The 24,525-nt window shown below is 41.2% G+C and overlaps 1 long non-coding RNA gene across 1 annotated transcript; it reads left to right on the top strand.

Annotated features, from left to right (window-relative positions):
• Positions 1–1,438: 1,438 nt before the first annotated feature.
• Positions 1,439–21,516, top strand: LOC311430725. Its single transcript, XR_014688987.1, has 3 exons — positions 1,439–2,034; positions 17,610–17,773; positions 20,343–21,516. It is a non-coding gene; the product is annotated as an uncharacterized lncRNA (long non-coding RNA).
• Positions 21,517–24,525: the final 3,009 nt, after the last annotated feature.

The raw sequence follows: 24,525 nt of genomic DNA, 5'->3' as shown, positions 1-24,525 counted from the left end.
ATTTGAAGTGGCTGAGGTCCTGATTTTCATTTACATCAAGGGTTCTGCATTAAGCTTAAAGAACCTTAAATGGGCATAGGCTGTAATTAGAGGCTAGTCCCCTGTCTGTCCGAGCTTAAGGTATGTAAGGACTCTGAATCTTTAATGTCTATAGATGCAGCTTCAGGGGAGAACCTCTGATGTCCACAGATCCAGCTCTAGGGAATAGTGACAGCCTGGCAGCAGCCCAGAAACACAATTAAACAGAAGTCTGTCCTCTGAACCCCCCTAAAATCACTATGTTTAAAAGCATTCACAGTTTATTTTATTCTTTATATGTGCTCTTTTCAAGATTAATAGCACACATACATGTGAAAGCAACTATTCTAGTGTTTAATGAATGGTAAAGAAGCATAATAATTTTCATAGCTTATTATCTGGGCATTTTACATAGTTAACACATTTACTATTATTTTATTTTTCATATGTATTATTTATATATAGGTTTATTTTTAGAAAGGTATTGGTGAATAAGGTCCATCAGGAAAAACCTTGAGCTGTGCTTTAAATAAGCAAAGCCAGTTTACATGTTTTATTAATAAGGCAAATGCCTAATTACAGAAGGGGTGTGTGTAAAAATGATACACTACTCAAATAGTATGTTGTGGTCCTCAAATAGAAAAGTTATACAAAGACAAAACCTGATTTTAGTTTTAAAACCAAACAGCATGTTCTTTAAAGGACAGCACAAGGCAAGAAAACAAATTGCTCCAGCAGGAGCAAAATTCATGAACCTTGATTTCTGATACATTTTCCCACCTCTGTCCCATTCAGGACCATTGTGGCACTCCCCATTTTGCAGGGAACACCATGGCTAGGACAGCAGGGTGTTTGGCTAGCCTCTGTGAGCTTCCTTACTGGCCAGCCAGCTGCCGCCACCTAAAATATGTACAAAATTATGTTTGCAAATCCCCCAAGAGGTTAGATATTAGATCTCTTTTCGCCCCCAACCTGTTTATTTCTGCAAAACCATTAGGAATGTGATTTTCTTTGAGGTTCTGCCCCGTTTAAAATGTAGGTGAAGTTTCTCGGTGGATTCCTGTGTTACTAGCAGGGCACCAACAGGAAGGAAAAAGAGAGAAATGAAAAGCAGTATTGCAAATGTCTCATTTCCTTGGGCAGCCAGGTTAAGAAACGAAGCTTATAGGGCCTGTGACCGGCTGTGAGCAGTCTAGCAATGAGAGGAAGGAAAAGACTACTAACGCTGAACTGGGATTCTTCAGTGCAAATCCCGTGCCAAGACATCTGTGTCCTGCAGGGGAAGAAAAGAAACCACTCTGCTAATTTGTCTCCTGGGTTAAGGGCAAAATATGTCGCCAGGAGGATGCAGGATATCCTAGGGAATTCCTACCAGTCACAGTCCTCATAGTAACGAGAACACAAATGGGGGGAGATTTCATGCACTCACTGAGTGACTGAGCAGATGTAGGAGAGAAGGAAGGAGATGCCTGGTCCCAGGAACTTTGTCGTATCTCAGGTACAAGGAACAGCGAAGGAGGAGGACGGATCCTGGATATGATGCCAGAGGTGCACCCGTGCTGCTGGGAGGATCTGTTTTATTTGAAAGCCATTGGGATCGTTTCCTTGATGCATTATTACTGGGACTTGAAATCTGCTACTTCTCCTTGCCACCATGCTGGATCCAGGGCAGCAGAGCCTGCTGGGTGCTCTTGAACAAGGGAGGGAACTGGGTGAGAAGGGGGCTTTTGCTTGGCACAAGCAATCTAGCTAGAATTTCCAGCTTGTGGAGTGAGACTAAAGATAGGTGTTAGCCTAAACCAAGTGGCAAATAACATTATTTGTTTTAAAGCTTCAACTATAGATAAATTTCTCCATAGAAAAAAATGGATTAAGAAAAATGGACAAGAAAAGAGTAATGAGCAGATCTAAAAGCTGATGTATTTCAGTGTTAGCAGTCTATATTTCAACAGGAATTTGTACAGAAGCAACCTGCTTTCAGTCAGCATGCAAAGAAGCATAGGAAAGCAAAATCAGGTAAGTACCACAGTTAACATGGAAAGCAATCTGACCAACAGCATTACATGGGCTGCCAGTTCATGTGGCTCATTTTATGTCTTACATCGATTTCACTTTCAGATGCATTCAGATATTCACTTGGTTTCAAAGAGCAAGTGGAAAAAATGTGGAGGAAATTAGCTCTCGGTTAGGTAGCACCAGGGCCCCCGATTATGAAAGGTGGTAGATTATTCTACAGTACTGAAATATGTTTTCCTATAATGCTTTTCCCTGTGTATCTGATAGGAAGTAGGTTATGAGAATAGATGAAGCTTTGGTCAGATCAATTTTATATGTCCTTTTGTTCATACTTGAGTTCCTGGGATACTGGTATTTAAAGTTGTGTGTGTTTCATACTATAGTCAAAGGAATAATTTAGTAAAGCTCTCCCTGATATCAATAATAATATAGCCTGCTGTTTGTTTGATTTTAAAAAAGCAAAAACTATCTTTTCATTCATGAGCACTCAAATTACACAATTTAAATCCCATGAAAATGATAGTCAGAGCATCTTATCTAGAGATGAAAAGTAACAGAAAGTGAGGCTGAGAGTAAGGGAGTCACAGCTGGGTTCACACCTGGAAGGAACAAGGAGACAGTGTAAGTTTTGCTATCTCCATTATTTTTCCCAAATGTCACACCAAAAGGTTATTTAAATCATCATTAATTTATCGATATTGACTCCCAGTGAAAGATTTTCAAGCCTTTAAGATGTGACTTTTTTGTTCTAGCTGCAGTTGGTCACAGTGGTGCTTGTTTGTGAAATATGTTGATTTTCATGAACAGCATCAGGAAAGAAATCAGCACCTAGTGCCTAGTGACATCCTTTTTTTTTCAAAATGCATGGTATAGGATACACATGTCTTTTAAAATAAAAGCAGAAGAGGACGGAAGACTGATTTTGCTATTTCAGTTGTACTCCTGGATGACTTTAAGAAGAAAACCAAATTTCTAGTGTATGTGAATATCTGCATAATATTTTTATGAACTATCTCCTTTAGACTTGAAAATGTAGTCAGAATGATGTTGATTTTTTTTAAAAAATAAAAGAGAAAAGAAAAGAAAAGAAAAGAAAAGAAAAGAAAAGAAAAGAAAAGAAAAGAAAAGAAAAGAAAAGAAAAGAAAAGAAAAGAAAAGAAAAGAGAGAAAGAAATAGGAGCTAAAATCTGAAGTTTAGTAACTGTCACTAATGAGTCTAGATCTGTTGTATTCATGCACAGTGTACTAAGCCAACTGATTGTGTACAGTTAAACGTCACTGTAATAAGAATGTTATTTTTTCAGATATTGTTGAGGTGTTAGCTGTCTTTTTTTTTTTTTTTAATATATATTTATGTAGGAAGACATAGCGTGCTGTATGTTATATATAAATAACTACATCATTCCTCCATGCAGAGGAGAGATTATACCTCTGAGTTTACAGTGGTAAAATTCAAGATGGCACAATACACACAGCACAAAACCAGTGTATGTGAGAAGGGTTGCTCTGAATTTTAATGTAAAAGTTTTTATCTCCACAGAAGAGAGAATGAAACAAAGTTATTGTAGGGATACTCCTAATTGGAACAGGCTAAAAAAGAAAGTACACAAAATTAGAAGTCCTTTTTACTAAACAATAGACAGGAAAGATGCAAAGATTGGGTATGCCACAGGGGACACCAATGGGAAATTCCTGGTTTGTCTGTTTGGGGTTGTTACATTGGACTAGCTTCTTCATTTATTAAAAGTGCTATAATTTTAGGATGTTAAATAGAAGTGCATCCACACCACCTTTTTTCCCCCAGACTCAATGTGCTTTTCTTGTTAATCACAGTCTCCACTGCTCTATATAAATGAATCCTTCAGTACTCCATGAAGCTATTTTGTAGGGGATTTTCTACCAGCAAATTCGAGGATGTCTACCAGAAACTACAGGAATTTGGAGACTGGACTTAAAACTATCAACTCCCAGGATTCTTCTGCTGGCATCTGAGCATTTTGCCAGTGTGGCTTTGACCTGCTGACGGGCAGCGCAGGGGATGCTGCTGAGTGCCACAGCCGTGTCTGTCAGAGTGTGTATGCATTGGCAGGCGTGCAGGCAGACAGATTTGGCAGCAGAGCTTCACAGGGCTTCTGAGGACATGGGAATACACATAATGGAGAAGGGACAGGGAGATGAAGTCTGTAGGGCTGTTTTTCTGTAGTCACCACACGGGATAGGAGCGATGCCTGTGGACGCAGGGCCGCTGGATAGGTGGCGAAGCAAAACTCAGATGCCAAACTCACAGCAGGTTGTCAAGCAGAGGACACTTTCTAGAAATCTGACTTCAGAAGTCAGCGAGCTGCAGCACCAGAGCAGCCGTGTGCCCAGTGCAGAGGAAATCTTCTACCCTCGCTCCTCAGGAAGCGCCCGCTCACTGCCCGCTAGCAGTTAACCAGGCTGGGGCTGGCGGAGCAGCTCCTGGGCTTGCTGCCACAGAAGATTGAGATGTTCCTTTGAGCGGTGCTGCTCTGCCAGGTGTATACACAGGAGGAACTGGCATCTCTTCAGAACGCGGAGAGGAGAGATTTGTCTCTGCTGGTTTTTGGGAGCACCTCTTCTGCTTCATTTGCTCTGACAGTGCCTTTTAGACGCCTGTGTTCAGTGACTCCTGGATGGGACTAAATGGACCTTCTCAAGGGCCAGGCTGAGCCCAGGACTTCCACAGCAGTCCGCACACACGCATGGCAGGGCACTAATGGCTGGTGCCTGGCACCTGTGACTCAATCTGCCTCAGGCAGCAGCAGAGGTTAAAAAAAAAAAAAAAGAAAAGTTGTTCCCACGTGGCTCTCTTACACAGATGCCACTTATAAGCATCAAAATGGCCCTTTAAAGAGCCAAAAATGAGTCTAAAACTTGTTTGGGGATATTCTAGGGGAGCGAGGTAACAGTTCTGTTGTAAAGGAACATGAGGATGCCGTAAAACTATGCAGGCTGGTGGCCACAGAGGCAACAGAATCTGCTCCAAAGCAGACTGAACACTTTAGAGAACTCTATTGTTAATCCTTCTTTCCCTGCACATCTTCTCTTGTTTTTACATCCTTATTCAGCCCTAAATAAGAACCTTTAATTTCAGTTCTTACACTTATACAAATGAAAAAAAAATCTTTGGGACAAACTCTGATCCTCATCCCACACATGTAAAACAAGATTAACTTGGTTTACTTTAATGGCATCAGTAGGACTTACGTTACTGGAATTCATCAGCAGTTAGATCACTTGGCTTAAGTCAAATGTATAAATAACAAAGGTATTTCCAATGCTTTCTCTGTAAGCTGATTTCATTTGGCTGTCCTTGGAGTCAAGCTTTGCCACTGAGTTCAAAAAGACCTGGATTTCACCCCGAGGTGTTCCATCAGCATAAATCTAGTTTAAATGACACAAGAATAAGCCCTACCAGCTTCTGGTGAACTATGAAAGCATCCCTTATACTGCAGGTTTGGGGGTTTCAGTACACCTGTCCAGTTCTCCACTGTGGCTGAAAGGGAACACGTTTCATCAGTGAGGGGAAAACAAGAGAAGGAAAAAATATTTGTAATTCCGAAGAACAAAATTGCAAAGCATTACTTAGAAAACACACACACACATCCTTGCATAAATATCCTTGTCTGTGGGTCAGGGCTAACTTATATTGTGCTCTTTGATGTGGGATTTTATTTTCATACCACTACAGACACAGATTTTTTTCAAAGCAACGACTGTAGTATTTACTGCATGCCACAGCCATTTTTAGAAAGAATTATCACAAAATGTAATTTTAAAAGAACTTTTATGTCAGACCCACGTACATCTAGATCTACTTACTGAATAGTGCGTATTTCTATAAAATATTAAGCTATATTTCATTTTTCTCATTTAATAATATCAAATTATTATGTATTTATTTTTCTTAGTAGACATCAAAGCTCCAAACCTTTACTGCATGTTATTGGAGGGAACAAGAGACTGCTGGATTCTGTACTACCTTGTATTTATGTGTTGCTCTTACCCTGCAGAGTAGATGCAGGCCACTCTCAGGCACTTGAGCAGCTTTCTATGCATGACTTGCAACTAGTTTGCCCCAGACAGCTGCATGTGAAGCAATCTGTGGGAGAATCAGGGTCTGACGCTCAGCTGAAGACACCCCTAGAGCGAGGACCATGCTCCAAGTTTAATATCCAACTTCATTCAATTATGCTGAAAATCAATTGTCTTCCTTCATTAAATCTGATTCTAAAAGGTAGAAGACGGAGACTGCAATGTAAAAGAGTAATTGCATCCCTTTGTTCCTAGTCATGGGCATCACTCTGTCCTCAGTCCTGGGCTAGAAATCTGTCCTCATATAAAGTTTTGAATAACACATACTTACCCCCTCTTGTAGAAAATCCACCCTGCTCTCTGAACATGCACTAAGTATGTTTCTTAGTCTTTGTTTTGGCTGCAAATAAAAAAAAAAAAAAAGAAAAAACAAAAAAAAAAAGATGTGTTTAGATATGCAACATCCATTTTGCCCCCCATTTAACTGGAATCCCTGTTTGCTCAATAACCTCATACATGTGTGTAGGGCTTCTAATAGGCAAATTTATAACACTGTCATGTAGCACAGCACTGCTTTACTCAGATGTATAGCTCTGCCAGTTTCCAGCAGTGGAAATGATAGCCTTTGAAGTCGACCATTTGCAGCGTCTCCATGTCTGGGATGCCCAGAACTATTGCTTTTCTAACGTGCTTTCTAAAGCATGGGCAAGCCACTGAGTGTAATAAAGTCCCCTAATTTTGTTCTCCAACTCTGTTGTATCCATCCTAGTGACAAAACACAGAGCACTGGAACTGAGCCGGATACCCATGCTCCTAGCTGCTTGGAGCTCTACTCTAGAGTTGTAGTGGCTTTGCAAAGGGTAGAGAAGGGACTTCAGCATCTTGTCTTCCTTCATCTCATTTTGTGCAGCTATCCTCACCATCCTTTTATTTTATTTGTTTGGGGACAGGAGGAGGCAGATTGATATGGGCAAATGCATGTACATATTATCCACAGTGTTATTTTACATAACTCAAGACTTACCTGCTATTTATGTACTATATATAGGGACAAGACAAACTTTCTAGCAGAAAATTGAAGATGACAACTGAAAAACCACTTCTAGGAGAAATGCATATTTTCAGAAATGTGAAAGCGCTATCTGTTGAGAAGCAAAGCTCTAAGCAATGCATGTTATTTTCTCCCAGACCCTTTTCCTTTTGTATTCCCTCCTCTGCTTTTGTTCATGCTACCGCATTACAAAAAAGCCCCAGTGCTTCAGGGTAGACCTGAGAGCCACAGTTTCTACCAGCCTCTTCCTTCCTTATTCTCAGTAGCAGAAGCTACTGCAAGGCTGCTTTGTACTCGAGAGGAGAAGTTTGTACAATGCCCCAACTCCGCAGCTTTCAACTGTTCCTCATTTTTCTGGATTAGTGCCTTAATTAAGTCCAAATGTTTTTCATTTTCTCCCTTATGGTCCCTACTCTGAAACCTGATGCTGGCAATGGACACTGTCCTCCTGTGACCTTTTCTCTTCCTGTTGCTGCTGCTGCCGCCTGACTTTTAAATGGTGAGCAATTGTGAAATGGCGAGGGCTGCAGACTTTATCAGTCTCCACACACACCTGCAGGGCTGTTAGCTGTGGTGCCGAAGGTGACACGGGTCAGAAATCCAGTTTGCTCTTTTCTCTCTCCGCAAGGTAAAACAGAACGTGTTTTTAGCTGGTGGATGAAGCACTTCATGCCATCCACCTGAGTCACTCTCAGTATAAACTCCTAATACGGTGCAACGGTGATTTATCACATCGCATAAAATGTATAAACCAGGTTTCTTAAAACCGGCCATTGATTTTGAGGCAGTTATTTTTAGGCACCAATCTTGATAATTGGGCCCATAATTTCGCACAAATTATTTTAGCAAATCACGTGGGTGCCTGTGAAGGCAGGGAGAGAACTCAAAACGTTCAACCCAGAGGAAAGACTTAAGTAAAACTGAACAGCAGAAATATAAAACGACTCATTGTAAAGATGAAGGGTGAATTTTGAAATGGCAGTAAATCAACAGAACTGCACTGAAGACAACAGAGAAAAAATAAATCAGCTGAGAATCTGGACCAAGAACTTTGGGAAAGAAAACTAAAGAAAGAAGACAAATAAGAGCTTGATCTTCTTCTTATGGCGTGAGTAGCCTCGGTTACTGGAACTACACTCACATAAAATTGGTTTATGTAGTAGAAAAATCAAATCATATGTCAATTGGAATTGCATGACTGATGGCAAACATAAAAATTAAGCATGAAAACCACGGTCAGTGTAGAAACTGTTACAATGTGAAAAAGATGGCAGTAGTATCTTGAAAAATGTTTGCATGGCATTACAAATAAGTTTCTTTTTATCTGCAGAAAATAAAAGAGAGAACTTGTAACACGTTTATATTTTATCTTAATAGAGATGAGCAGTGCGTTCTGCCTCTCAAATAAAACTTTGTACCACTAATCTCATTTTTGTCTATGAGGTGTAATAGGATTTGTAGGAATCATGCAGATGTGTCCATAACAATTGTAAGCACCAGAAGATGAATGATGTACAGGAAAGGTAATAGTTTATTTTTTTCCATGCACGGTCTGTTCATTGTTTCCCTCTGGGAGACAGATATACAGATTGTATGAACAGAGTGAAATTAGTACCCTATCCTCTTTGACACCTTTAAAATTATTGGAATTAAATCTATACTTTACTAAGTGAAATGTTTCAATTTAATCAAACTGTGCTGTCATGACTATACTTACATTAAGAGTTTAAGAGCCCTACTTTGCCCTCAGCTAATCCCTCACATATGAGGTTTTCATGGTTAAATTGTCTCCTGTGTAAGTAATCAAGTACATATGAACTCTGCTGCTAGGGAAATTGAGCATAAGTCAAAATCTCTAAGAAAGAAGTGATAAAAAGAGTGGAGTTAAGGAAAAGAGAAGGAACTGGCCTCAGCCACCTGGTTCTCCTGATTCCCTTTCTTACATTGCAATTTACTCCAGTGAAAATGTTACAGAGGAACTCAATCTGCCACTGTAGAATGAATTTGCATTCAAGCTGTGTGCTCCTGCCACCACCCTTCATTCTTCTAATTATTTTCTTCTTTATATTTTGAAGGACAAACACCTATCATCAAAATTTTGCATGTACGTATCATTAATCTGGTCTCTAAATACTCTATGTACCAGCTCAATATCATCCCTCTAGCAACTATAGCATTTCTCATAAAGAATAGAAGCAGTGATCCAGTTGATCCTTTCTGAGTTTATTTACTACAGATAGAATAGGTTTGACCATGTAAAAGCAGTTACATAGTCTGGACTGATGCTAAAAATTAGTGACCCTCAGAACACTACATGAAGCTGTGTTACAGCATAAGGAAATTAATGCTGATCTGTGGAATAAGGTGCAGGACCTAAAAGATTGCGTCACTGTGTAAGAGTCTGTAAGTGTCAGGGAAGTGTGCATAGCAGGAATAAAAAGGGCAAAAACTGCATTAGCAGTTCATATTTATTTATTTATTTATTTATTTATTTATGGTAGGACCAGTAGAAAATGTTGTCATCAAAAATGAATAGAAAATAAAATTGAAAATAAGTGGGTCCACTACAAATTTTAAGGAGGATGGAGGCATACTAGCCAAAGCAGTACCATCAAGAATTCCAACATTAAAAAACAGAAAGGAAGTGATAAATAATTAAAATTTAGGCCTCTTAGTAATGAACTCCTACCTAAGGGAGGATGTGAACAAATTGCAAAATTGAATGATAAATTGAGCAGTTTCATAAAGTTGAGTGTCATAGACCCATAGAATCGTTCAGGTTGGAAAAGACCTCTAAGATCATCTAGTCCAACCTATAACCTAGTACTTAGGTCCACCACTAAACCTAAACCTGCTACTAAATTCCAAACAGCCCACCTCTTTACCCACTAATAGGAAGAAATATTTCTAGGTGAATTTTGATTAAAAACCTGCAGTGATGGAAATACTGTAGTTACCCCAGCCCCACCAATCGAATCTAGTTCCTCCTCTATTTTTACCAGTAGGAAGCTTCACCTAATGCTGAAATTAAAATTTTTGATACAGTCTAGGCCTATGGTTTGGGGGAAAAATATTTTTAATTCTTAATGTGGTCTTTCATGTATTTGAGAAGTTATGTTCCTGTTGCCTCTATCTTCTCTCTGTTTAGGCTTTCAAACAGTTTTTCCCCAGTTTTCCTCCCAGGTTGTGCTTCCTACGGCTAATCATTCTTGTTGGTTTCCTTTGGATTGTTCTGAACTTGTTTCCATGCTTTTTGAAGGACATTGCCTAAAACTGGGTATAATGCTCCAGCTGATGCCCTAGCAATGCTGAGCAGAGTGGGACAAAACCTTCCTGTGCAAAGTTATACACCTGTTTACATGACCTACTACAGCTCCAGACTCCTTTTTGAAGAGCTGGAAAGTAGCCAGGAGCCCCCACAACCCGTAGTTGTTCAGGTGACCACACGTGCCCAAGTGCAGGGCTTTTGCACTTGTCCGTGCTCATTTTCATTCTGCCTTTTTGCAGACCATTTCTTCCAGAAATTTCTCAAGATCATTTTGAATTCTAATCCTGTCCTGCAGTCTTCCTGCAGTCCCTCCACTCCCAAGTTATCTGCAAATATGTTAAATATGTTTCCTTATTCACGTCCTCAGGGTAGATATCAAGCAGAAAGTGATCCAGAATAGATTCCTGTCAAACCCTTACAAAAATATACCTGTACTGAAATTACTGATACATTTTTTTCTGAATACAGTTTTCTAAACAAGGTTTGTTCCATGCTGTAGCAGTTGAAGCCACAGATGAAGTTTATCAAGGAGGTGCAACTGGCCTGAAAACACCTAACCTGTCTGACCATGTCAGTCAGTGATGTCTGGTTAGAGCTGATCACCTGAGTGAAAACTGATGAAAAATGATCTAATTCAGCCCTCTTGGTTCTATAGCTTCCCTTCATTTTTAAGAAACTGTCACTTTCCCTACATTCACCCTCATTACTGCTGAACATGTTAGCCTCATGCCTTTTGCTCCTCATGCCTTTTGCTCCTCTTTGCATCTAATTTTGGATCTGAAAAAACAAACAAACAAACAAACAAACAAACAAACAGAATCAGAAAAAAAACAGAGCACAAATTCTGGTCCTACACAGTCAGGTTACTTTTTCCAGTGTCCCAAGCAGTCTGGCTTGGTTTCATTTTACTTTCTTTGGGCTTATATAATGAATGATCATGGCTTAACCAGTTTGATCTCTTCTATATTTTTTATAGTTCCTCTGATGTGGAATAATATATGCTACTGTCCTTAGAAATATTTCTTTGAGGAATTTACAGCTGTCTTTAATGCTCATGTTCACTTAGCTACCAGCTCTCTAGTACCCTATTGAAGTCCCTACACTTCTAGTCCATTACTGTCCTTTGTTCTTCTTCATTTCCTTTCCAGGGATCACGTACCCTTTGACTCTGAGGTTACTCTAACACATGCTGTCTTTCACCTTCGCACTCTCATATAATTCTTTACTGCTTAGCATCAAACCCCAGAAAGTCTGATTTCTGATTCCTCCCCCCATTTTTATAAAAAAAACATTGCCAGTAATTCCAGGACCTCACTGGACAGTCGGCATTCTGCGGCATTCTTTCACCAACGAATACCTGGATTGTTAAAATCCCCCATTAATATAAAAGCCTGTCCTTTGGCTGAGTCTGCTTTTTGCACATAAAAAGACTCAGATCTTCCTTGTTTGATATTTAGCAATCCCTGCAATCAAAGCCCTCTTACTCTTTTCCCCTTTTATCCTCCCGGAGACTTTGTCTTCCTCCCCATTCTGGATCTCACAGCACAGATACGTACCCGTGACTGCAGAGCTGTACATCTCATTCCACCTAATCCTGCCTGAGAGAGCTAATGCTTTGTTTATTAATATTCTATCACAGTTTGTGAGTACACCAGTGAAAACAGTACCCATTATTCAAAACATCCTCGTGCCATTAAGAAGATGCATTTGTTGGAAAGTCCAAGGACTTAAAAAACCTGAAAAAGAAGGAGAGGATGCCTTCTGGGGAAGGAGACTCTCAGAAGCACAGCAGCAAGGTGGGTTCACACCACTTACTTCAAGGCAGGAGCTAAAATGGGACTGGATAAGTGCTCTGAGAGATCTGAGAAACCAAGTGTGGCTGTGCTTATTGGACACTGCGGCAGGGAAAGACAGAAACATTCACTTACATAGAGAGAACCAAAAAAAATAAAATAAATATATTTAAAAAGGAATATTTTCCACTACCTACAAGGAGAGAAATCTTTGGAGACATGGTTTGTGCCAAATATTTTCCTGTGCTTGATGCATCAGCAGGATTCTGGCAGGTGTCCTTAGGAAAACATAGCACATGTTTGTGCACGTTCTGCACCTTCTTTGGGAGATGCTGCTTCTGCAGCCGGCTGGTTGGGTTGTTTTTGGCACCCACACTATTTCACAGGAAAATACAGAAAAAAGGCAATGATGGTGATGAAGGTACAAAAGTAGAAGGTGATATTTTTACCTGGGAAAACATTAGAAGAACATGACCAGAAGCTCTCAGCATCAAGAGCCAGAGCTGCTGGGCTTTATCTAAACGCCAGCAATCTGTCCTGTCCAACAGCAATAGCACATCTGGGAGAAACGTTAGGCAGGGTGCAGATGGGCCACTGCAAGGCCACCCCACCAAATGTGCTGGGTACTGCAAAGAAGTGTCTTTGGTTGGAGTGCAGTTCTCCTCCAGCATATCCAAAGCCAGAGACCAGCAACTCACACACAGTAGGTACAAACAGGAACAGTACCTCTGTGCTCACCTAGAAAACGGGGCTTCAGCCTGAAATCCTGGGAGAAAAATAGCTGTATTCAGTAGAAAGCCAAGGCTGTGTTGTCTGACCATAAGGCATTATCTGGAAGGCCCTAGTAAACTTCCTGTAAAAATTTGGGACTCAGAGATCTGAGTTTAAAACCAAGTGCCAAGCTGGGAAAGATTTATAGATGCAAATACATTTCCGATACCACAGAAATGCAGAGAGCAAGATCCAAAAGTAAATTTCTCACGGGTCAGCCTGATTAAACAACACAACACAGCCTTGGCCACAGCGATTGCCAGAAGTGCCAGCACCCGTTAGGCAGAGCACCACCATCCTTTTTGTACGCTCTTCTCTAAGTCATCACAACTGATCTTTGTCGGTGACAAGGTACTTGGCTAGGTAGACCTCTGGCAGTAATTTTGTTCCTCTGAACCACTCATGAGAACAGGGTGTACAGAAGGTAGTGAAATATATGAGCAATAGTACAGCTGCTGCAGCACTTCTCCTTGCCCTGCTAAGATGGGGTCCTCATTGCCTGGAAATATTTCGTGTAAAGGCACCAAGAAGTGATTCCAAAGGCACCACAAAAAATGTGCTTAAAAGGACACGTGAAAGTCCACCGAGGGACTGCAAAATCTAAGAGAAGGGCCAGGGATGTTTTATATTGGCCTTAAGTAAACAGTGCCATTGTGGGAAGTTAAATACGGTAGCATCTGCCAAAAATACTATTTGAGCAAAAGAGCCTATGTTGGTAGCGAAAGAAATATCATCCACTTCTCTCCTTCCCTGGCATGAAGCAGGCATAGGTTTGTTTATGTTGGCTATATAAACTTTGTTTCTCCAAGAGAATTACTCCCAATTCCTGAAATAGCCTCATTTGAGGATATTAGAACAAAAAATATGATCCCAAGTAGCGACTTTATTTCAGTGCAGCTGACTTTTCCCCATGCCCGGGCATTATGGTGAAGCTGATGGTGATTTGGATGTGTGACTGACAGAACCAGGACGAATCAGTCAGCTCCTTCAAGGAAGCCCCATACAGGCAGGGACCACAGGAGCGTGAGAAATCTGAGTCCCAGAATGTAGTGTAGGCATAACGAAAAGGTTTACAACCAACCTGAGAATATGAAACCTATGGAGCATGATTTGCCCCTCAACTGAGTAAACAGTAGCTGCGCTTTACAGCTCTGAATTCAAGAGGTCATTCCTGCCTGAAAAAGGACCAGCATGTGCTTAAAGTCCATTGCAAACCACCCTGTTCGGAGCTTCAGCCAGTCCAACAAGCAGGCCACTCAGGAAAAATATCTTTAAAACACACAGATTTACATGCAGAGCAACAGCACTCGTGTGCCTAGAGAACGACAAAGGGGCAGAAAAGGCACAAAAAGTTTGCCTAATACAACTGCATCTGAACAATGACTGTGAATGTGCTTCTTACATAAAATAGATACATAAATAAATAAATAAAACTGCACAAACCACAATTTCTTCTGTCTGGGAACTAATGCAGCAGCTGAACTAACCTCCTGCATGCATCCGAGTTAGCCACTTTCTGCAACGAGAACATTGTGTTTAATCCAATGGGGAGATCCCCACTCAGGTCTCTCCTGAAAGCTGTCCTCAGTTTAATGTTTAATGATTCAAGCTGCCCTCGTACCTTTATGAATATAATATGAAAGGGCTGGAAATGAACTATTTGCCTCTAGGATTCATTGCTATCAGATAAAACCATGATATTTATGTGCTGTGTGATACTAAAGAAAATTATTCTAGTGGGACACATCTCAACACTGGCAGAAAACATGAAAGAGACAATTTCTGGAACTGCTGTGAAAGACTGAAGAAATGTATTATTTTAGTATCGTAATAAACAATGTATACATTTGAATTTTATTCTGCAAAAGACCATAAGCTAGCATTCATTATATAAGATCTCTCTCTCTTTTTTTTTTTTTTTTTTTCCTCTTTTCTCCCAAGCATTTTATTCAGGTAACAGCTCAGAAATGAACAATGGGGACATAAAATTTAAACTTTTTCATTAAGTTACACAAGAGCTGAATAGAGTGAGTGCATGTGGAGAAAAATGCAAAAGACCTTATTTTCTCCACTTAATCATTCTGGTTACATTTTCCTATTGTTCTGACTTGGAGATATGCAGGAAGCAAACAGTATTTATAGCATAAACTAAATTTCACTTGCCATCCTTTATGCTTTCAAATGGAAGACGTGAAAACTCCACACGCTGAGGTTTTTATTCATGTAAATATGTATTGTTATGTTTCAAGTGTTTTTCATACCAGGAGAATATAAAGAATTGAATTTGACAGCTAGTTTCTAATCAGGTCCTTTATCATATATTGCAGTGTGGCAATAAATCCTACTCCACCTCTCCCTTGCACTCTTTTCATTCTGGTCACTGCATTCCCGTGGCTGTTGTTTCCATGCCTTAGCCTCCTGGTCTAGGTTTTAATGTGTGCTTTGGTATCCATCCTCAGACCTCTACCGTCTTGCAAAGCCCACAAGCATCTAACATTTAGAAATATTACATTAAAGAATGGAAAGAGGTTTGTAATTGGATTTTTCTCAATGTAGTTAGTACATTTGGTGATGTATATCCTTTTAGCGTGTCTTCTGGAATGATTCACAGGAGAAAATGATTAGCAAGTAACAAAACAGGATGATGAGACTGCATCTGGAACACGATGGCCAGCAAGAGCCCTCTGGGTCAAAGATGACCTGGGAACAAGTGGGGATGATGGAGAATGGAAGTCCTGAGCACAAGGAGGTCAGAAGAGTTTGACTTCTTTAGTGCCGCAAAACAAAAGATGATATGGAATTTCATTGCTCTCTGTAAATACACCAAGAGGTTAAACATAAGGAAGGAAAAGATCTTTTGAAGATAAAGTACAGCGTTGGCACAAGAACAAATGGGCATAAACTGCCCATGGATGTGTTTTGACTGGAAGCTGAAAGGCGGTTTTCTAGCCAGTTGAGCAATCGACGCTGGACTTCCAATGCAAGCATGGAGGCGCAGAAGGGGCTGTAAGATGGAGAGGGAATAAGTGATGAAAGGCATTGTGTGATGTGGCCTAGGGCTAGCGGGGGACTGGGCTCAGAGACACAGGGGGTCCCTTCCAGCCCTCTGTTCCTTTGTTTTAATTTTCCTCAAAGGTATTTGGAGATTCCGCATGGTGATGTCTCACAGCTGGTAAAGGATACGGCTCAGAGAAGAAAAAGAAATAAGCAACGTCTTAGCTTGCCAGATGTATGTTATTACTTTATTCCCAATTCACAGGAAATGAACAATCATTTAGTACTGACAGGTACACACTCAAACTTACTATCTTTCCTTTAAACCTTCAAATAATGTGCTACAGAAGTTTAGCATTAACCTTAAAGACGACTGCACATTTTTGCCAAGGTTACTGTGATACCTTGTGAAACCTTCTGGGGAAAACAGAAGAAGAAGGAGGCAGAAGACAGAAACTATATAAATTGCTTCCAGCAAGGCTGAAATGTTAGTAAGGTTAAAAAAAAAATCATCCAAAGCTCATGGAGATACCTCAGTGAAAGGTCTTTTGGGAGCCACAGCAGGTTAGGTATGTCTGCCTTTAATTGGGGTGTAACCCAAATCACCTTCTTAATAGTCAATTAGACCTAACACAAAAGTAATGGTAAAAGCAGCAAGTGCCTCACTGAATCAAAGCACTCTGGATTGTTAACTGCGTGAAATAGAGAGGGTTACAGCTATACAAGGGGAGGTCACCGCAAGATCTAAGAAGAGGTCAATATGTTTTGCATTTGTTTTGCATTTGTTTACTGGGATGATTCATTCTGGCTTTGCATATAACTTTTTAGTGTTCGCCTCGGAAGAGGTGAAGGTTATGCACGATATCAACTAAATAAAAAGTCAGGCTAATACTTTGCAATGTTGCTAGAGAGTTCAGCATGCCTCTCCTTAAAAACAAGGAAGGCTGGACTCCCCTCAGGAGCAGGCAAGTATCCAGCTCCACCAGCACTCATTTTGTCTAATGAAGGAATCTGAATGCGATCTGAAACCCAGCAGACCGGGGTACCACCATCTCAAACCGGACACTTTATTTCATACAAGGTCCCACTAGGGCCAAGCAGAGTGGAACAGTCAATTCTTTCGACCTGATGGCTTTACTCTGCCTAATGCGACCCCGTATGCAGACGGGCACACTGCTGACACTTGTTCAACGTGTTGTTCACCAGGGATGCCAGCTCCTTTCCTGCCAAGCCACCACCTACCCAGTTGAATCCAGCCTGTCTTGCTGCATGAAGTTATTTCAGCCCCGGTGCAGGACTTGCATCTCCTGTTGAACTTCATGGGTTTCCTCATAGCCCATTTCTCTCTCTCCCCAGTTTGACTACAAGCATGCTGTGGGAGAAAATCTTCAAAATCATGATAAAAATCCAACTAAATGACATCAGTTGCAGTCCCTTCATCCACAAAGCTAGTCATCTCCTCAAAGAAAATGATGTTTTAGCACATTTTATCCTTAAACAATATAACTTCTTTTTCATTCTGAACTTCATGTTTAAGTTCTGAGATTATTTTACCACCTTTTTAACACCATCCCTCCAACACTATCACTATAAATACTTTCCAGTATATTGCTAACGTGGCTGGTTTTCATTTTTGAGGCAGGTTCAGCTATCCAAGACTTTCAGATCTCAGAAGGCGTCCTGAAAAATCATCCTGATCTTACTTGGTTCATGACTGCATGCAAACACCTGTAAAAAGAAGATAAGCAGAGGTCACAGTCCTTCTTTATTAATTCATTTTAGGTGAGCTAGACTAACAAGATACAGGTAAGAAAGCTAATTTTGCTTTTCACCTTCCTTCCTTGTACTTGTCCCCTGTGTGTACTTACATTTGTTTCACTAGAATCTATAGTCTATATTCCTCTTTTTACGCTGTGCTAGGAGGAATATAAATGGACTAGCACCTTTTTTTCAGCTTATGCACATTCTCATTTTCTTTTCAGGACTTTTTAAATGGATATTCACATGGCTTTGACCAAAATGCAGTCTTGCAAATAACTGTAAGGCTGAACTACCTGCAGGTAATTTTTAGTACCCTCAGAGGAATGCAGTTAACTTCAACGCATCTCCAGTCTGAGTTGGTGCTTTTTGAAGTAGGTCTTCATGGGGTGAACAGGAAGACTATGAGGGTTTTATTATAGTTGGCTTCCTTTACTGCATTAGCGTTTATATTTTCCCAGTAGAAATCCCCAAATTGAAAATATAGAGGTGTCAGCTAGCACCACTTTAGTTAAGGTTGTGTCAACATTTCCTATAAACGTTGTTTTTCTAGGGTTTATAACTAGACCGTAAAAATGTGCTCGGCTCTGAAACTTGGCACAGAACAGTTCAGCCTGGGAGAGAATTTTCACAATCAAAAAATTAAAAAAGTCGGTTCAGCTGTTTTTAACTAATATCCATGTAATTAAATAGAAATTATTTGATTTAGAGGTGCATTATTCTTCAGCATAATTCAAAGCAAGTTTTTATTTAAAAAAAAATAAATTCATCATTGGATTATTCTATTAATGTTGTCTTGTTGTGCTTGGTAATTTTGAAAAAGTCAGAATTACTGAGCTATTGCACACTAGGAAATGGTGACAACATCTGCAAATACTGGTTTGTAAAAAATTCTTTGCTACACATAAGGAAATATTTTTAATAGGCGGAGCTAATACAGCATAATATGAAGTTTGCCCAATATTTCCTATTATAAAACCGCATTTTCAGACATTGCCAAACTTTGACATTTGTGGATGAAATTTTATATTCCAGGTGTATGCCTAGGGCTGAATTTTTGGAAAAATTTTAGTCAAAACTCTTTACCAGATTTTGAGAACTGGAATCAAGAAAATGTCTTGTTTTTTCAGAAAAATCTAATTTCCTGGGGCTTTGTAGCAGTGACTCAAAATGCTGGAGCGGAGGCAAAGTGATGTCTTCAGTTGTGAGATGCCTCTTGTTTTCTTGTAGAAGACTGTCTTATTTAAGCCAAGTCAGAAACTTGTGAAACAAAACCACACTTTTCCCATGCTCAGTAGAGATATTTTTATTTGAGCAACAAACATTTCCATACGTCCCATCTTTCAGAAGCATATGCAGGTTTCTCAGGGCTTCTGTAGCCATCAGAGAAGATGCTGATCATCCCCAAAGACTGAGGGCACACGCTCTGGCCCCTCACAGCTCCTTTCTGGGACCAAGCTAATGTGATCATCTTCACCATGGGCTGAACATACTACAGCCAAAAAAAGGTGGATTGCTCCAGTAATGGTTGCTCCAGGTAGAAGTAGGGGATGGGTGCTTGCTCTCAAAGCAGCACTTCCAGTAATGTCCTTGCTGGCATCTGGGCAGGGTAAACAAGGAATTATTCAGAGAAACTGGAAAAGATGCAAAAACTTGACTGAGATCAAGAAAACACACAAATAGATGGTGGGAGAAAGAAGTAGCAGAAACTGGTTGTGAATGGGAATTCACTGGCCAAAAACAAAGGGAGGGAGGTGATCGTGAGAGTGTCAGGACTGTTCTATTAAGAAGACTGGAAGCCAGGATCTGGTACTGTACTGAATGGTGTATTACTTTTGAGAAACCAAAACTTCATTAGAGCATACTATTAGTGTCACTTTTTTACATATACAATTGATGTAACTGAAGTAAAGATATTCAGCCAACACTGGAGAAGAATTGCTCCACAGCTGTGAGGAGGTGAAGATAGTCTTCTGAGTGCAAGCAGATGAGTGCTCACAGGGCAGCCTCCTATAAAGCTTAAGTCTGTGCTATGGATTGTCCTAGCATCTTCGTTCCAGGTGAAACACCAGAATTTGGTGTCCTAAACGTCTTTCTTTTTTTCTGAGCAAATAGCAGAACAATAGCAGAGTGAAAGATCTAACAGAAACCTTCTTTGGTGTTGAGCTGTGTGAGTTGGAAATACTGTATATCCCAATTAAATACAGCCAGGCTGTTTGAACTGCTCTGTTTCAGTAAGCAAGCGATGTATCACAGCAACACCTGAGGGTACTGCTTTGATCACAGCCTGTCAGCATTTCCACTGTGAACTTTGTTTATTAGAGGTTGGCTGCAAAAATCCCTATATCCTGAAATTTCAGTGCAAAGCCTGTGACAGTCACCAGTTAGGGGAATCAGGATGATAGCAGTTCACCCAGCAGTATTCCTCTATGGTATTTTTGTTTTAAAATCTGAGGGTTTTTTCTTTTCTGAAAACTAAAGTTTCTATTTCATCCCAAAAGCGCATTAATCCTTACTGCATACTGACGAAGAAAATCAAACATCTGAATTATTAAGGGAAGTGCTTGAATGGGTGAAAAAACTCCTCATCAAATTTTCATTCATTCATTTTGTACAGTTTTCAGGACACAAACGAAGCATTCCTCATCCTGTCTTCCTACTGGACTCTAAGGTGGTTAAACCACATCGAACCGGCATAAAAGACCGGGTGGGGGAGAGAAGAGAAAGGAAGTGTCACATCCTCCGCTGTGAATAGCTAACACGCTAGCAGCCGTGCTGTGATGAATGCTTAAATCCTTCCTCTGCCTGCTTTGGAGCAGGGCCCTGGGATCAGGTCCTTCTGCTGAGTACCTTAATCAGTGGGTCTCACTGCCTAGGTCTCTCTCAGCCTTCCCGGCTGAAACTGCTCTGCTTTGTATGAACTAATTAAATATTCAGAGGATTGGAGTGAAAAGGGATCTGCGGCTTGGGGTGGGGGTGCTCATCCAAGAGGCCTGCTTCTAGTCCCCGTTCCCATGAATATTTAATCACTTTATACAAAGTGGAAGAGTTTCAAAAGGAATCCCTGAAATTCGTGGCTCAGCAGCTTGGGTATTTAACAGAGGAGAGCCTTGGGTTCGAGCCCCTTCTCGGTATTATGCAGGAGAAGGGATGTACAAGTAAAACCCTGAGAAGTGCTCTGACCACTACACTCTTCTGGACACAGCTTCAGAGTCCGTGTGTGAGACGTGGCGTTCATCTGGCTTAGGAACCCAGCTGAGTGGAAGGAGGGATGTCGTGCCCACCCCAAATCAGCCGTACAGCACGTCTCCTGCAGGCCCGTGCAAGCACTGTGATACAGCATAAGGAAAGAAAGGTACCCACCCAGGCTGTGCATTGCAAAATGGACAGAGGGGAGCTAAAATTTCAGAACTGCAGTACTGCTACAGCTTGGACTGTCTGAGACTTCTGCTTTGGGGCTGTCATTTAGAGATGCAGTTTTGGACCTACCTGACAAGAGTTTCGCTGTTTCCCTCGACAGCATTGATGTTGTTTGCTTGCTTCTAATACAGCCCTGCTTGAGAAGAACCCAGGGTTGGAGTGGATTCCCTTGGATAGCATGGGAACACTGCGCTGGGCAGCTTGGATTGCAGCATGCTCTGTACTGTATTTCTCCTTAAGAGACTTTAGAGAGCCTGGGATCTTTTGTCACTGTATTATTCATGGAAAAATAAAGAAATACAGCCGTAGGTGTTTGGCCTCCTGTTCTGGGATTGCAGCAACCTTCCTGAAGTATTTTTATAACTACACAGGAAAAGGTAACCATGTTAAAGGCTGAGTCAATTCTGCCTATACCTTAATCTGTATGGCATATAGATACATACACGTTATATATGTACCTGTATCAATGAAAATACAGTGTTTACACAGTCTACAAATGATCATGCCTTGACATAATAAAGTTCTCCTCCCTGGCTCCCTGCCAAACATTGCTTATCCTATCACTTCAGCAATTAAAGAAGAAATTCATTATGGATGGAACTGTAGCCGGGATTCAGAGAAATACTTACAGATGTGCTTAACTTTTCATCAGTGAAATCCCGCCCCTATTCAATAACACATTTGATTTCAGCACGTTTCTGAATCAGGACCCACGTCCCGATGCCGGTGTGTTGCTGAAGCAGTCAGGGCACACCAGTGCTACCTGGGGATTACTGGTTTTGCACTGGAGCTTGATAAAAGAGGACTGTGGGTTTCTGTTATGGGAGATAGAGGCAGCCAGGATGGTGTTGGGGGCCCAGACAGGCTCCCCCATCCCACAGCATCCTGCCTTGCCATGGCACGAACACCTTGGGCCATGCTGGGCTGTGCCAACAGCCAGTTTTGGGACACAGCCTCTGTGCCCCAAAACCTGGCCCCTGGGGATCGTCGTGGCCAGCCCTCAGCCCTCCTCTGCCGGCTGCGAGTTTTCATGTGGGAAAGCCGCCGTGGTACCAGGTGAAACCGGACCCGTCGCGCCGAGCGGAGGTGACCAGATGTCGTGACCAGATGTCGCGGTTGCGCCAGGCAGCGCAGGCCTCAGAGGGGGACTCGCCGGGACACCACCATGACGCCCCGAGCCACCAGTCCCCCCTGTGCAGATGGCCCACTTGGAAATCCCGCCCCGCCACCGCCGCATGGGAGATGCCGGTCGCGAAATCTGCTGCAATCAGCAGAAGACAAAACCTCTCGCAAGCCATGCGACCGGCGATAAAAGGGAGAGGGAGCGGGAGCGGCCCCGCGGAGGCCCCTCAGGAACAATGGCAATCCTTCAGGGAGCCTGTGGCCAAGTGCCTGACAAAGGCGCTCACTGCCCCCAGACCCCAGCTGCTGCCTCGCTACAAAACAAGGGAGCGCAAATTTGGTTACTTTCATCTAAATCCTCTTAAGCGGTGTGAATGCGAGGAGTGGGCGAGCACCCTCACGCTTTGCTCGCCCTCCCTCCACCATCGGGAGGGCTGGGTGACCATTTGTTGAAGGTTTGTTCTACCATTTCACGCTGCAGCTTGGCAGAAACGAGGCCCTTTCTGTACGCTGCAGCAGGCACGGAGCAGGGAGACAGGCAGCAGAGGGGCACGGGGAGAAATCTTGCTGGCTATGTGCTGTTTTGCCGGGAAGACGCTGAACTTTTCGTGTGCTGAGGAGCCAGATGAGCAGCACAAGTCATTAGTCACCCAGGTATTTACAGTGTTTTTCCTATTTCCTTTCTCCCATGGCCTCTGTGGTCAGCAGTATAAAATTCCTAGGCACTCCCACCTAAACACAAGTTTCCTGTTTATGCTCTCAGTGGCTTTTATGTTTAGCTGTTAAAACCCGTTGTCTAAAGTACCATAAAACAATATGAACAGAGTCTGCAGGTGAGCAAGTAAAAAGAAAAAAAAGAAAAAAAAAAAAAAAAGAGAAAAAAAGAAAAGCCACCATGACCAAGCTGCACAGACGCTTGCCCTGACAGGGAAGCTGGGGCCACAGAGAACAAAGGAACAAAAGCCACACAGGCCGGGGCCAGCGCGCTGCCCCAGTGCTGCGGGGCTTCGGCGTTCCTGACAAGGTGGAAGTGCCCTATAAGAAAAACTAAGAGTATCAATGGCTAGTAAAAGTTAATCAATATTTGTGTTACCAACTAGTGGAGTTATTGCACAGATCTTTAAGCATTATATATGTAAGTTCCTCTTAATTTTCCCAGATCTAGGCTTAAAGCTGCCAGTGAGAACAACGCCGAGATTCTCTGGACCTGGAGCGAGGGAGAAGCCCCAGCTAACCGTCAAACTTGTCCTAGGAGCCAATGGATATTCCTCTTCCGCTGCAGCTTTTTGTACAGCTTGGTCAGTCTGCAAGAACATTTTTGTGTTGTGCTGATGTCAGAACAACCAGTTTAAGACGGTTTGTTGTGATCATATGTGGTCGATACCACTGAATATGCAAAATTTGGTAGCAGTCACACTACGTGTTTGGGCAGCTCTTCTCAGAGCCTGTAGGTAAATGCTATCAGAATATATATATAGATTATATTATATATATAAAACCAGGTGCTATTACACATTGATAGACTTTTACTTTCCCCCGAATATACCAACTGTTCAATATAACATTCTCATTGGCTTTTATTACCATAGAACTAAAAATAATCATAAAAAAAAAAATAAACCCTAATCTACCAAAAATATCATAATTAAGACTTACATGATTTCTGTGACAAACTTTTATTCATGACAGTGTGATGTAAGGGCAAAGTGTCAATATTGTCTTTGAATTTTTGGTTGATTTGGCTTGCCAGACACTTACAGCTATTTAAACATAGCTCTGTGTATTTAATTATATCATACATGATGTCATTTTTTACTACAGACGCACTTGACATTTAATTTATTTCAGCCAGTAATTACTAAACAATAATTAAGCTTTTACAACTATAACCGCTTTTCACCATCCTTGTATCCTGTAGAGCAAGTTACAGCAGAAGCAACAAAGTTTATGTTTCAGATATCAAGATTTATTTGCTTTCAGGTTACACATCAGTAATTTTATAGAGTTTCTATATACAAAGGAAGGACTGGGACCAAAACAACACGTTAAAGAATCTGCGTAATCCCTCACAGAGATTAGCGGGAGTAAAGAATAGGTTGACTGTGTTAAAAATAACGACATACATAGGGAGGCTGTTTTATGATATATATGTGTGTGTGTGTGTGTGAAATGTGTATGTGTGAAATGTGTGTTATCTGTGTATTACATATAATATTATATATATATCAAATATAAACTTATGTATATCTATGCAGAGA

Source organism: Aythya ferina (genome assembly GCF_964211825.1).
Source record: "Aythya ferina genome assembly, chromosome: 2".
NCBI lineage: Eukaryota > Metazoa > Chordata > Aves > Anseriformes > Anatidae > Aythya > Aythya ferina.
This window is presented reverse-complemented; position numbering and strand designations above follow the sequence as displayed.